The sequence below is a fragment of the Capsicum annuum genome, chromosome 3, assembly GCF_002878395.1.
Source record: "Capsicum annuum cultivar UCD-10X-F1 chromosome 3, UCD10Xv1.1, whole genome shotgun sequence".
In the NCBI taxonomy this organism is placed as follows: domain Eukaryota; kingdom Viridiplantae; phylum Streptophyta; class Magnoliopsida; order Solanales; family Solanaceae; genus Capsicum; species Capsicum annuum.
Genome location: NC_061113.1, coordinates 26697005 through 26710495, shown reverse-complemented (window position 1 = coordinate 26710495; position 13491 = coordinate 26697005). Strand labels below are relative to the sequence as shown.

General features: G+C 29.9%; 1 long non-coding RNA gene across 4 annotated transcripts; it reads right to left on the bottom strand.

Moving 5' to 3' along the window:
• Nucleotides 1-658: 658 nt before the first annotated feature.
• Nucleotides 659-12009, bottom strand: LOC107864082. Of its 4 annotated transcripts, XR_001672561.2 has the most exons (7): nt 11779-12009; nt 10618-10696; nt 6746-6904; nt 5491-5614; nt 5327-5405; nt 5109-5238; nt 659-5018 (listed from the first exon to the last, which is right to left on the bottom strand). It is a non-coding gene; the product is annotated as an uncharacterized LOC107864082 (long non-coding RNA). The 4 variants fall into 4 exon arrangements; XR_007053485.1 differs by having other exon boundaries at nt 5327-5614; XR_001672562.2 differs by lacking the exon at nt 5327-5405.
• Nucleotides 12010-13491: the final 1482 nt, after the last annotated feature.

Genomic DNA, 13491 nt, shown 5'->3' with positions numbered 1-13491 from the left:
TTCTTTCTTTCTTACTTATCTCTTCTTAATTTCTTGATTATCTCTTGAATCTATATATCTTGTATCCCGTTTTACATCACTACCCAAGACTCATTAACTCAAATTGTGATTACCTATCGATTATCCATACCCCAATTACCCCTAGGATGGCATAACCCCAAGAACTCTCTCTATTGGTTTTACTCATCACTTGTTTTCTCTTAAATTAGTGTTGTAGTGTGATTTTGTTCAACAAAAGTTCTAATTCATAATCCCTCATTTAATTTCATGGTTTATTTTAGTTTTACATTATGGGTTAACTCCTAGTTAACTCTCAACATACATAGGTTTAGAAAAGTAGTTTGCACTCCTTATGGATACGACCTCGACTCTTGTTGGGTTTATATTGACGACAACCACCTAGCATCAAAATAATGATGTGAGTTGAGCATTATCAAAGGGTCATGATGGCACTCGTCGCAGCGAACCTCGATGAGTAAGTCTATCACCCAAACTAATACACAAAGAGGAAAAGACCAAAAATACCCTCAGGTAAGGCTTCTAGAATAAAGCCGAACCATATAAGTATGATAAATGAGGAAAGAACAAAATCAACAGTATAGACATAACTCCCAAAACTTGATGTCAACAGTATAAGAATGTATCTAGTACAGTTCAAATCCAAAAAAAATATATAAGATGTCCAAATACATGAAAAGCTCTATCCAAATACATGAAAAGCTCTATCTCTGAAATGAAAATAAAGACATAGTCTCTAAGAAAAGTAGTAGAATACATCCGGATGCCTGAAAGTCAATCTCTACCTGGAAAGTACCAAACACCGCTCGAATCAAGCAAGCTGGAGTGCACTCGAACTAGGACCTGCACCGAAAGGGGTAGTAGGCGAGAGTACGATCTACTTATACTCAATAGGTATCATAGGCTAACCGAACAAAGTAGATAATAAAACATACAAAATACACATAAAGGACACATCACCTGCAATCGAAAAATGTCCCACAACGGTAGCCCACACCGCTTGCACTAATAATTCTACTATATATATCACGTATATTGTAACAACACAACAAGGTAGGATAAAAGTATACATCATATATCATACAAGTAGAAACAAGGAAGAACATGTATATATAAGATTGTCAAGTACAAATAACTGAAGGTAGAAAAAATAGATTTAAGACAAGTCAATGTGGCAATTTAATCACAACATAACATAATAAAGTAAGTGCAATGTATAAGATGATGATGCGGGAGGTCATCTCACAACCTCTAGGATCATCGCACAATTCCTTTATACACCTACGAAGTAAAGTCTTCTGACATAGGACCCATGGGGGGGTTTGTCAACCCGTATACAATTCATATCTCATCCCCGACACATCCCTCGAGGAGAGTTTTATATGATGTCACATTTTCTGTCATTAAAAGGTGATGCAGTGTTTCTCAAGTGTTGCCACAGAGGTATCATTTGTTCCATAAATGAGTATGATATGAGGATATAATGCTCACAATAAATCACAATGAGTATTTCCATAATCAACCACATGATGTATTTCCACAATCAACCACAATGATATATTCCACAACCACGTGAGCCAATTTCCACTCATTACTTCTACCATCCATGAAATTACACATGATTCATATGTCAATAAAGTATGAATATAACACAATACACCAATGGTAGTAGAATATGCATTTCAACAACATAAAATACAATCACTCACATGTATTTCAGGCTATCGACATCACATAGGATCCCACACGGTCACACATATCACATAATATCATAAAACAAATAATTATATCACATATAGGCCCCCACACAGGCACAACACACTAAGATAGCTAATTTCATGATTATTTTTCGCACCCTTAACATGCATTTTGTATACAAATTAAATATGCAACTCAGTCTGAAGAGTTAAGCCATAACCTACCTCAAGGCCGAAAACCAGTCCACATCACTTCAACCCATGACCATAATTCTCATGAACGATCTTGAAATCAATTAAAATAAAGAAATATAGAATCTACACGTCAAAATAAATTCAACGATACTCATATTGCCCACTTTTGGTTCGGAGTCAAAACAAACCCCCAAAACGGATTTTCAGAAAAAAAAAAAAAAAAGGGCAAAATCATAACTTTATTTCAAAAATGTGTTTTCCATACTTTTAGGAATCTACAATTGAAACCTAACTCGAAACAAGTTTAAAACGAGGTTCAAATCGAAGAAAAATTATTTTTAAACTTTACATGGTAAAACCTTTGAAACCCATTTTAAAATCAAGAATCAAAATTATTTTGAAGGTTAAATTGAGGAAAAACTAGTAATTATAGGATTAGGAATATTATTCAAGTGAAAAAAGAGTGAAATTGGGGTTTAAAATCAAACCCTAAGGTTTTGGGTGTTTTGAGAAATTAATCAAAAAATGCAACCAAGAAAAAGGTGAATTTTTACATTAAATTCATAAGAGAATCATGAAATGAATGATAATCTAGCTCTCCAAGCACCCACAAATTTCACTTTTAAGCTTTCACACTATTTTAGGGTTTATCTCTAAAGAGACGAGAAATAATGAGCTAATTCAGGACCTAAGGGATCTATTTATACCCTTTTAGGTTTTCAGATGTCGTTATCACGACTCAAGGTGTGCGATCGTACTATCCCCCGCCTGGAAAGGCCAGTCACGATCGCACCAGGACCATCGCAATCACACTAGTTCTGATCGCGGCCAAGGCTAGCGATCACGGTCAAGGTTGACAATTGCCTGCACATCAAATAGCAGCTGGAAACTTGAAAACTTTTCAAGTTTCCGCAAAGGCCTCGGGATTCATTTGAAATCCGATATACGTAAATGAACTATGTAACCTTACTAAATGCGACGCTCCGGACTCAATGGGGATATCGTATTTTTGAAAAGACGCCGTTTTCACAAAGTTGACCCCCAAAATCCGAAATCACAATTTATCATACCGAGGGTCGAAATGAGATTTAAAAGTCGTAAAACCACACCAAATATGTTACCATCCTAAAATCGATGTTTCAGATCTGCTTACATAGTCCGTTCAGCTAGAGGTGGATCCAAAATTTTAAACTTATGGGTTCCCAAGCATAATAAAAAAGAAAATGTGTGATACAAACCCGCATTGGAGGGCCGGAAATACACATGGGTTCCCTCTAACCACTGAGCTATCCACCAGTTTTGTTATGGGTTCCCACCTTTAAATATTTATACCTTTTAATAATATTTCTCATTTAATTATATGTCTTGTAGTAGCGGTTGTGGGTTCCCGGAAATCCACACCCGCTACCGTAGATCCGCCCCTGCGTTTAGCCATCGATTGCACGGATCAAAATAAAATCACAAAAGTCCATAATAAGACTCTCGAAGTCTCCTAAAATCACAATATTGCACATATGGTACCAAAATACATTGAGAACCATGTCAATCAACTCCACACCCCAGAATTACCACAATGCAACTACAAAAATGAATAAAATAATCAAATCACACAAAAACACACATTTCACATATTTCATCAAAATTCAGGTCGTTAAAAAATGAATTTTAACTAACTATTAGAAATATTAAAAAATAATTAATACAGCGTACAAGACCTACATATGTGTGCGTGAGGGGGATATATTTTAATTTGAGATGAGTTTTAATAAGACGCACATCCAAATATTTTGATGTTTGAATATTCATCTATTTGAAAGAGAGTAAAAAGCCTAAAAATTTGTTGTTGAAGTAATCTAGAATAATGAATCTCCCTAATGATTAAATAGAAAAGGTAAAAATGTTTTTCAATACTTCGCTTATGTACAATTATAAAATATCAAATCTTTAAATTAGATTAGATTAATATGAATGAAATTTTTATTAGTTAGTAAATAACTATAAGAGAAAGTAATTGTCAGACAAAGAGAAGAGGGCTTTGTGACTTCAAGATTTAGCGTTTTATTGGTGTAGATAAATAAGAAGGTTTTTTCCTTTTATTTGCTACATATTTTGGTAAATTATTTTCAATTACCATAGCTCTACTTTTCTTTGCATATTCTCCGTTTTGATATTTTGAGCTTCTCTTTGTGATCTAGAACAACAGTTAAAAGATCACATTTCACTATTACAAGAAAAGACCAAAAAGATAAAAATAATATTCTTAATATATATTGAAGATGATTTAGATTTGTTTTTCTCCTACCTATTGGATCTCAATTGCTTTAAATATTAATTTTGAGTTAAAAATACATTTTCTTCCACTTATTAACATCAATTATACTTTACGGTGAAAATGCCCCGCCTTTTAATGAAATTATGTGGTGACATATGTGGGACTAATTAAATAGGTGGTACAATTTTTTATTAATCCATATGAACAGAGACAATCCGAAAATAATCAATTCCATCTAAACGTATTTGTTTGACAATTGTTGGGACTGAATTTCAAAGAATCCTCTTGTGTTAAAGAATGAGGAAGTTTAGTTAAATCAAATCTATAAAAAAATTGGAGCTTTATTTGCATCAGTTTAGAACTAAAATTACAACTTCAAATGAACAAGACTGTTTGGCTTTTGAATCCTTTGGATCATAACACTTACGACATGGAGAAATTTGGTATATTAAAAAAATTGATACAATAATTTCTAATAATATTTATTGAGGTTTCTTATTTAATTTATCAGTTAGTTAGTTAATTAGTTAGTTAGTTGTAAAAATACAGATGGAGCACTAGTTAGTTAGCTCATATTCAGTTGACATGAACTATCTCAGTTAGCTAGATGTTTTTTTTTTTTCTTCTCTCTTTGTACTCGTATAAATACTCTCTTGATGAATACATTGAAGCTAAGCTTCACATTTGATCATTTTTCAATCTCTATTACCACAATCAATTGTCTTTATTATCTTGATTCTAACATTATTCTTGCATTTTGGACACATTAACTCATAAAATATCTGTTCATCATCACCCAAGAATGACATTTTACCTTCAACGTGAACGGATTGCATCTATTCAGAAAGAAAAATGGAAAAGATTAGTTATTATTATTCTATTAATTTATTATTGAACTGAAACATATAATATGTTGAGATACATACCGCAGATTGTGTTTGAATGTTTTCTACAGGTATAATGTCATCATGTGGCGATATTAGAATTGAGGATGAAGGTATTCCAGCAGAACTTCTTTGTGTATATATGTTCAACATTTCTTCATTGTCTTTCACCCTATAGACATATAGTTATATTATTTTAGATCATGCACAATTGATCTTATACATGATTATAGTTCTATTATTTTGGCTTTGTTTCATACCAGTTTATTAGTTCTGCAATTTGAGGATATATAGAATTTATCAATATTGTAGAATTATATCTTGTTGTCAAAGATGTCCCTGTGTCGTACACTTATAAGTTAAGAAAAATTAATATTTTAAAAAAACATACATATAAAAGAAAAAAATAAAATTTTATTCATACCATATATGAAGAACGTGCAATTCGTTTTTCTAGGATTACGGAATGATTTTTAATTTATGCAGCTAGCTCACTTCCATCAATCTCAGCAAAGTCTTCCCATAAAGTGAAAATACAATGATGCATGCTGGAAGGAATAAATAATTAGTAATACAGTGATGCAAATAAATGTTAACAATTTGGTAGAAATAAAATTTTATTAAGTTAGATACTACACTCACTCTAAATCAACATTTAGATACTACAATCGATATTTTGATATTACACTCACTCTAAATTAATAAGCACGACATTTTAATCTTGTTGTGATATTAATAGAAAATCAGCTAGTCTAGATATCGAAACTTGAATATTAATTATCTTACTTAGCATCCATAACAATGATTTGTCGATATTTATTTTCATGGATGCCAGCAACCTTAATAGCACCACAATTCACAACAACAGCGAGCACATCTGTTTATAAAAATGTTTTAGCTAATATTTTAAGAAATAACATTTGAGTATAGCTTAAAATATATGTAAAGTATTGCTTATCAAATTCTACATGTCGTGGTTCTTGCTCTAAATTATCAAAGATATTGTGTTTAATCTTGTTGGAGCTGACAATGGTGGATCATCTCTGTTGTCTTCTTTGATTTGTTCAACAACAGTGAATCTATCTAAAACCCACTCAAATGTATTGACAAGAAGTCCATAGGATAGTGGTGCTCTAACTTTTGTAATTGATATCAAGTATGTGCTGAAAGGAGTGAACTTGTTTTGATATTTATCTATGTCATTTCCATACAAAATAATCGCAATTTTTTCTTTCTACATTTACAAATGTTAAATTATTCAATAGTCTAAAGTACAAAATTATGGGTTATCCTATAATACAGCGACTACAAACATGTTGATAAAAAATAAAAAAATTAAATTAAAAAACATAGTACAAATAGAAGGGCTAAAAATTTAAGGAGTACATTGTGCTACATATTTAACATCTACAATTTTCTGCCTTGAAAATTAGCATTTGAAAATTATACATTAAGAAAAGATCTAAATTTATCAATGAAGATCTTTAATTTCAGGCTTGCAAGATAGAAATATTTTTTGCACTTTTTTAATGTTTACTACGTTTTCTCATTATGTAGTAATAATACTTAAATAAGCTAACATTAAACTTTTTAAGATAACATTATTAATAATAATAAGGTAAATAGACCTTATTAGGTAACTTATCTAAATGAATACTATTTAAGTAATTAAAAAATACCGTCTCATCTTCTGCAATTGCGATTTGAAATCGTGTTCGTCCTTCCTTACTCTTTCTTTCTCTTGCTTTTTCAATAAGTTGGACTTTACAAGTCCACTCTTTTATTTGTGAAATTATTCTACTAATATTAAGTCTGTATTTCATATCCTGTAATAAATACTGCATAAGAGAAGAAGAGAAAAAAAAAAGATATGGTTAGTATTATATTGAACAGTAAAAACAAATAAAGAAAAAATTGAACAAGAAAAGGAAAAAGCAATACATGTTTATGTTATGTTATGTTTGCAAAATAGCTTTTTGAATGATTTCATCGTAAACTACATTGTATGTTGAGTGATCATCATGATTAGCAGCTATTGAAGGTCGAATCAATATTTTTACACATTTTGAACATTTTGCTCTTGATAAAGCAACATAAAGTTGACCATGTGAAAATACAGCTACAGGCTCTCGCTAATAAATTCCAACAAAATCTAATGTTTTACTTTGTGCTTTATTTATGGTCATAGCAAAATATAATCGTATAGAAAATTGAGTCCTTTTAAAAAAAAATAATTTTTCTTTTTGAGATGCTATTAACGGTATTCTTGGAATAAATACATGTGTATCTTTGAAGTCACCAGATGAGATCTTAGCACTTATAACATGTGTTTTAAAGTCACAATAAGTTAATTGTGTATCAGTCCTTGCATGAATTTAAATTTCTTAATAATATAATTGGACAGTTCTCTTTTAAAGACAACTTATATGGTGGCGAACCAGCAGGATTAAGAATATGTAACAAGTCCTCAAATTGTGCTTGATCATTAGGTTCAACGATTTCATCAATACCAAAGAATGTTTTTGATAGTCCTGTAAATTTAGTGATAAGCATGTCATTTATTTCATTTACAAAATTATTTTTATTGTCAAAATGACACGTGAATCTGTGGAAGATGATGTTGACAAAAATATGTACATATTAGAATATGTCATTGTAAATAATTTATTTAATGATTCTTTTTCAGTTGAGAAAGAAATAATAAAATATTTTAAAATTCAATCGTGTTTGCAGAATTAACTTTTTCCTGTCCATTTTCTATTCTCATTAAATAATCATAGAATGAAGGATCTGTTTTTGCTTGCATATTTTCGGACAAGTGTAATCTTTCAAGTTCTTCCCAAATGTTCGAATATAATAACTTTTCGTTGATGAAATTTTATTTTTTTCATTTCTAACGACAGAAAGCGTTTGTCTAAAATTACCTTAAAAAACAATCACTTTTCCACCAAAATGTATATTTGTATTCATAAGATCTTTTAATAGAAAATCAAAATCTTCAATTAATTTTTTTTGGTCATTGTCACTTCGTCCCAAACAATCAATTTTGCATCTCTAATTAAGCATGAAAGTGCACTTTGTTTGTTAATATTGCAACTAAAAGTGTCATCAACATTGATGAAAATTTTAAAGCGTGAATGTACAGTTCGTCCATCAGAAAAAAGTGAAGTGACAACACCAGAAATAGTTGTCGCCAATGCTATATAACTTTTGATCGTACAGTTGCAAGTAAAGCACGATGTAAGAATGTTTTTCCTGTTCCTCCTGGGTCATCAATAAAAAATATTCCGTCTCTATGTGAGAATATTCTCTCCATAATAATGTTATACGCCTTAAATTAATCTTTATTTAGCTTCTTATATAGTAAAATATCTTCTTCACTGACAATGATTGTTCTCTCAAAATAAACTTTCTTTACTTCTTTTGCTGTTTTGGAAGGCCTGATTATTTCTTGGACAAGCTTATATTCATTTATTTCGGCTCCAATAGAATGTAATATATCGTTAATATACTTTAATATTTGGTACTATCTTAAATCTTCAGACATGAATTATTCAAATTTTTTCCACAATTCTTTAGGGTTCACTGGATTACAATATACTAATAATGTTGCAAACAAATGCCTTAAACTATGTGGCATTTGATAACTTGTTACTTCTAACATACATCCAATATTAGAATGTAAAAGGCCTTATTTTTCAACAGATTCTCTGAAAGTACTACATAGTTGTCCATCAACAGTTCGTATATCTTTATAAGATTTTGGAGCTCTAGCATTCATTAATAATAATCTTAGGTAATAGCGTTCTCCTTTTGTAGGATGACACATTACAACACGTCCTATTGTACGTCCTTTTTTTTGACGTGACCTCATTTTTTCTTTCGCAGACCATACAAAATATTTGAGAAATTCACGATACAACAAATTAAGTTCTTACCATCTTCATTAGCACTATTCATATGAAAGAATTTAGTTAGCATGGTTCTTCTAATCATCAGATTGTTTAAAATCGAGTATATATTAGCATTGCTTCTAAATAAAATAAATTATCCTCCTTGAAGATGAACTTGAAGGGAACATACACTTGGTGACATTTCACTAATCGGAAAATCAAACAAGCGTCATGTAGTTTCTGGTGGTGGTACCCATCTAGCAGATTGATATTTTTTATTTCATCTATTTTTATATTTTTCTCATTAGCATGAACAAAAAATGCAATTCTATCATGTCCTTTATAAATATATTTATAAAGATACTTAACAACTCTAATATCATATCACACTTCAACATTCATATGACAATCAAATTTTTCAAGCAAAAATGAATTGTACGGGACAAACCAAGAATTGTTCAAGTAGTGTCCTTTCAAGGTATGATTTTCGAAGCTTTTTGGATAGTTGAATTTGCAACAACCATATTTATTCATGCAAGGACTTGTAGGATTAAGATTGCCACAAAGACCATGCATCATGTGTTTAAAAACACGTGAATATAAATATGATTCTGCATCTAAGAGCAATGTGAAAGTCTTCTAAATTATAAATGTTTACCAAAGACCGAAAAAAAATAGAATATGAATTATTTGATAATATATCCATTAGTTTCTTCACTATTGATTGATGAACTTTATTGGAACAAGTCATCCTATACGCTAGCTCGTTATTATCATAGAAGTACAATTGTAGATTTTTTTTATTTTCCATTTTGTGGATACAAATCATTTATAAAATAATACATTTGTCCTTGAACTTTGAAAGTGTATACACCACAATTTCTTTTAGTCAATTTTTTATCATACTTTGCACCAAGTGATGTAAATGCAAATAGATTATTATATGTCCTTATGTATGTTTGAAAGTGTAGGTATTTTTCATCTTCTTCAAAATAAAAATTACGTAATTTCATTAACATTTTATATGAAGTAAACTTGATAGTACCATTGGCGCAACAAAATTCAGGTGGTTCATATTGAAATCTCTTTGCAGAACAAAATTTACAGTTTGGTACGTTTTTGAGTGAAACATAATTTGATTGAGGATGTTGATCAAATATATTTGAAGTTGAACCTAGAATAAAAAAAAATTAATATTAACCAACACCCATAAACCATTGGCATAACTAATATAAGACTACGTACTCACATTTTTCGTATGTGTATGGTACTATTTCAGTTGATCAGGAGGAAGTATTTTCAAAAAGTCGATGTCTCTTTGATTCTTGATACTTAGATTTGTGGTGCACCAATAAATCTTATTTTTCTTCACTTGTCAAGTTATTATATTATTCACGTCGCTTGATGTTTCTATTTGTTATTGAGAGAGATCGTTTATTTTTTTTTTTTTCACGATCCATCAGAATCTATGGTTCCAATAGATGTCGGTCAAATTATGTTCAAATTATATTCTGTCGCCACTAAGAGCACATAAGTTCGATATGAGAAACACAGTAATAGATAAGAATAAAATATAAATCATAGGGCATACACTTGAGATAAACATAAACACTACTTCACATATAGAAAAATAAATTATGCTAAACTTATATACTTACATGTACAATGCTAAATTCTTCTTTGAAAAGACTTCATTATTTCTTTCGTTTTGTTTCTCCAAAAGCAAAAGCAGCAGTCCTTGAAATATAAAATAACTTATATCAAATTTAATAGTCAAACACCTAATAGAAAAATTAAAAATTCTATCACATTTACAAATTCACATATAATAACTCTATTTCACTTACATTTTGACATCATATTTAAGTATTCTCCGCATCAGACAATTCTACCCTACACAAACCCCTATAATTATTTCGATATTCACTAATTAAATCAGACATCATATTTAAGTATTCTTCACACCAGGCAATTCTATCCTACACAAATTCCTATAATTGTTTTAATATTCACTAATTAAATGAGCAAAAACACAACTATTCTTATTAAGTACCTTAAAAGTAAACTCTTAATACTAATCCACTCCCATTTCTTTCCTTCAAATTCAACCTAACATCAAAGATCCCTAAACTATAATCATCCATGTCACTACATATATTCCAACCACTCGTCTTAGGAAAATCTAGTTGCCTACCTGACATTCAATCCGTTGACTAACAAATTTTTCCTTTTCAAGTCAGAGGACCACAACTCTCTTAAATCTTTCAAATAGTGGATTCTCGAATCAAATACTCCAAACAACAAAAGCCAATAGATCCATAATCAGATTCTCAAAATTGTCCATATACTCGCAGAAATCACCACACACAGACTAAAATTTTGAGAATTTTAGCATGTAATACAACCTGGATCTAGGAATTTTGGAGAATTATCTAACAGAAAACTCAGAATTCGGTAGTTCCAAGCAAACAATTTACCAAAAGTAATAAATTCATATAATCACAAAAATCACCAAAACCTACTAAATTTTCTTCAATTTTCACACGTAATACAACAACGAATAAGAAACTTGGCAGAATTATCAAACGGTGAGTTAAGAACTTGGTGATTCCTAACGAACAATTTTTCCAAAGTACAAAACTCAAGAACTTTACAATCACAAAATTCTCAACACCTTGACTAAGGGAAAAGAATTAACCGATGTGTAAATTATTTGATTGTATACTCAAACAACAATCAGCACCTCATGATTCAAGATTTAGAATTTAAAAATAAATAATTTTTAATCATCAATTTACGCCCCCGTAAAAAAAACTTACCTAAGTAAGATGAACAAAACTGATAAGAAAAATACAACTCCAAAGCTCTGAAGGAAGTAATCATCGACTTTTTTGGAACTTTATAGAAAGTCATCACCGATTTTTTTGTGATAAACTGATGAGTCATGCTTGATTACTGACTTCTTTCTCATTTACACTGATAAGATAAGATAAGAATAAGATACATAGTTGTGATGAAAAGTGATATTTCTTAAAGAAACAATGTTGGGGAAATAAATATGTTCTCCATTTTATTTTATGTGGCGCTTTTTTTAAATTAATAAGGTTAATTTGATAAAATAGACTCCTAATAAATACTTTTCTTAACGAATGTGTCAAGTGTTTAGGGGTCAACTAATACGAAACAGAGAGAGTAATTAAGTTATTGTAATTAGAAAAGTTAATCATAAAATTAAAATAATTTTGTAGCTATAAAATATTTAATATTATATATTTTTTTAATATTGTGTGAATTAAAAAGTGTTACATAAAATGAAACAAAAGAAATTAACGTATTAGACTATATTGTGATTGTGGTGTTTCCGCGTTATTTACAACATCAAATAAACACTTTTTTTTAGTTCATTCCAAAAAATACTTTCTTTATTTCAGTTTAGTTGGCCCTCTTTCTAAAAAGATTTGTTTCAATTTAATTGTCCTATTAATGAAATCAAAAGGATTTTAATATGTTATTTCAATAATATTCCTATCATTAGATGACTAAACAAGATATATGTATATTTAAATTTATATTTTTAAAGTATAATTAATAAGGTTAATTTGATAAAATAGAACCCTAAGATATATACATTTAAATTTATATTTTTAAAATATAATTAATAAGACTAATTTAAAATTAAAATAATTTTGTAGCTATAAAATATTTAATATTATAAATTTATTTATTTTTATATTGTGTGGATTAAAAAGTGTCACATAAAATAAAAACTAAAAAATTACCTTATTAGGTTGTGTGATTGTGGTGTTGCCACATTATGTAGAACATCAAATAAATTTATAGTTCAATATTTTTTACAAATTGGTGATTGTTTTATTTTGTGGAATCCACCTCTATTTCCAAAAAGTAGCATCCACACGTGGTTGGTCTAATTGTTGCAATAATGTGTGAAATTCAATAGTAATTTTTATTATTTGTGGGGTCCACAATAAGTGTAAATATGTAGTAGTGTGAGGACGACCAAACCTAATAATTTTCTCTTAAATATATAGTAATTTTTATGAATTGCTCAATCACACACTAGAATTTTGACTAACTAGGTTTCTCTATTTTGATATGGTATCAGAGTTTGCAAGGCTACGTATCTTCGATTTGTGGGTTTTTCTTCTTCCCCATCTATTTTCATTTGCATTATTTGAAAATTTTCATATTTGCTATCATTTTTTCTCTACCACAAACAAGGAAAAGCTTAATTATATTGGGAATTTAAGCTTGCAGAGTAGAATTGTTTTTATTTTTTCTCCAATTTGTATGGAGATTTTTTTTTAAAATTTTGCTTCATTATGGCGGTTAGTGGTGAATCTGAACAGGTCAATTGTGACTCAAACAATCCTTTATACATTCATCCTCCGATAATCCCGGTGCGATGCTTGCATCAGTTGCTTTAAGTTTAATTAATTTTCGCTCTTGGAGAAGAGGCGTGTTACAATGGTGAAGAACAAGTTATGCATCATTAATGAGGAATGTGCACACCT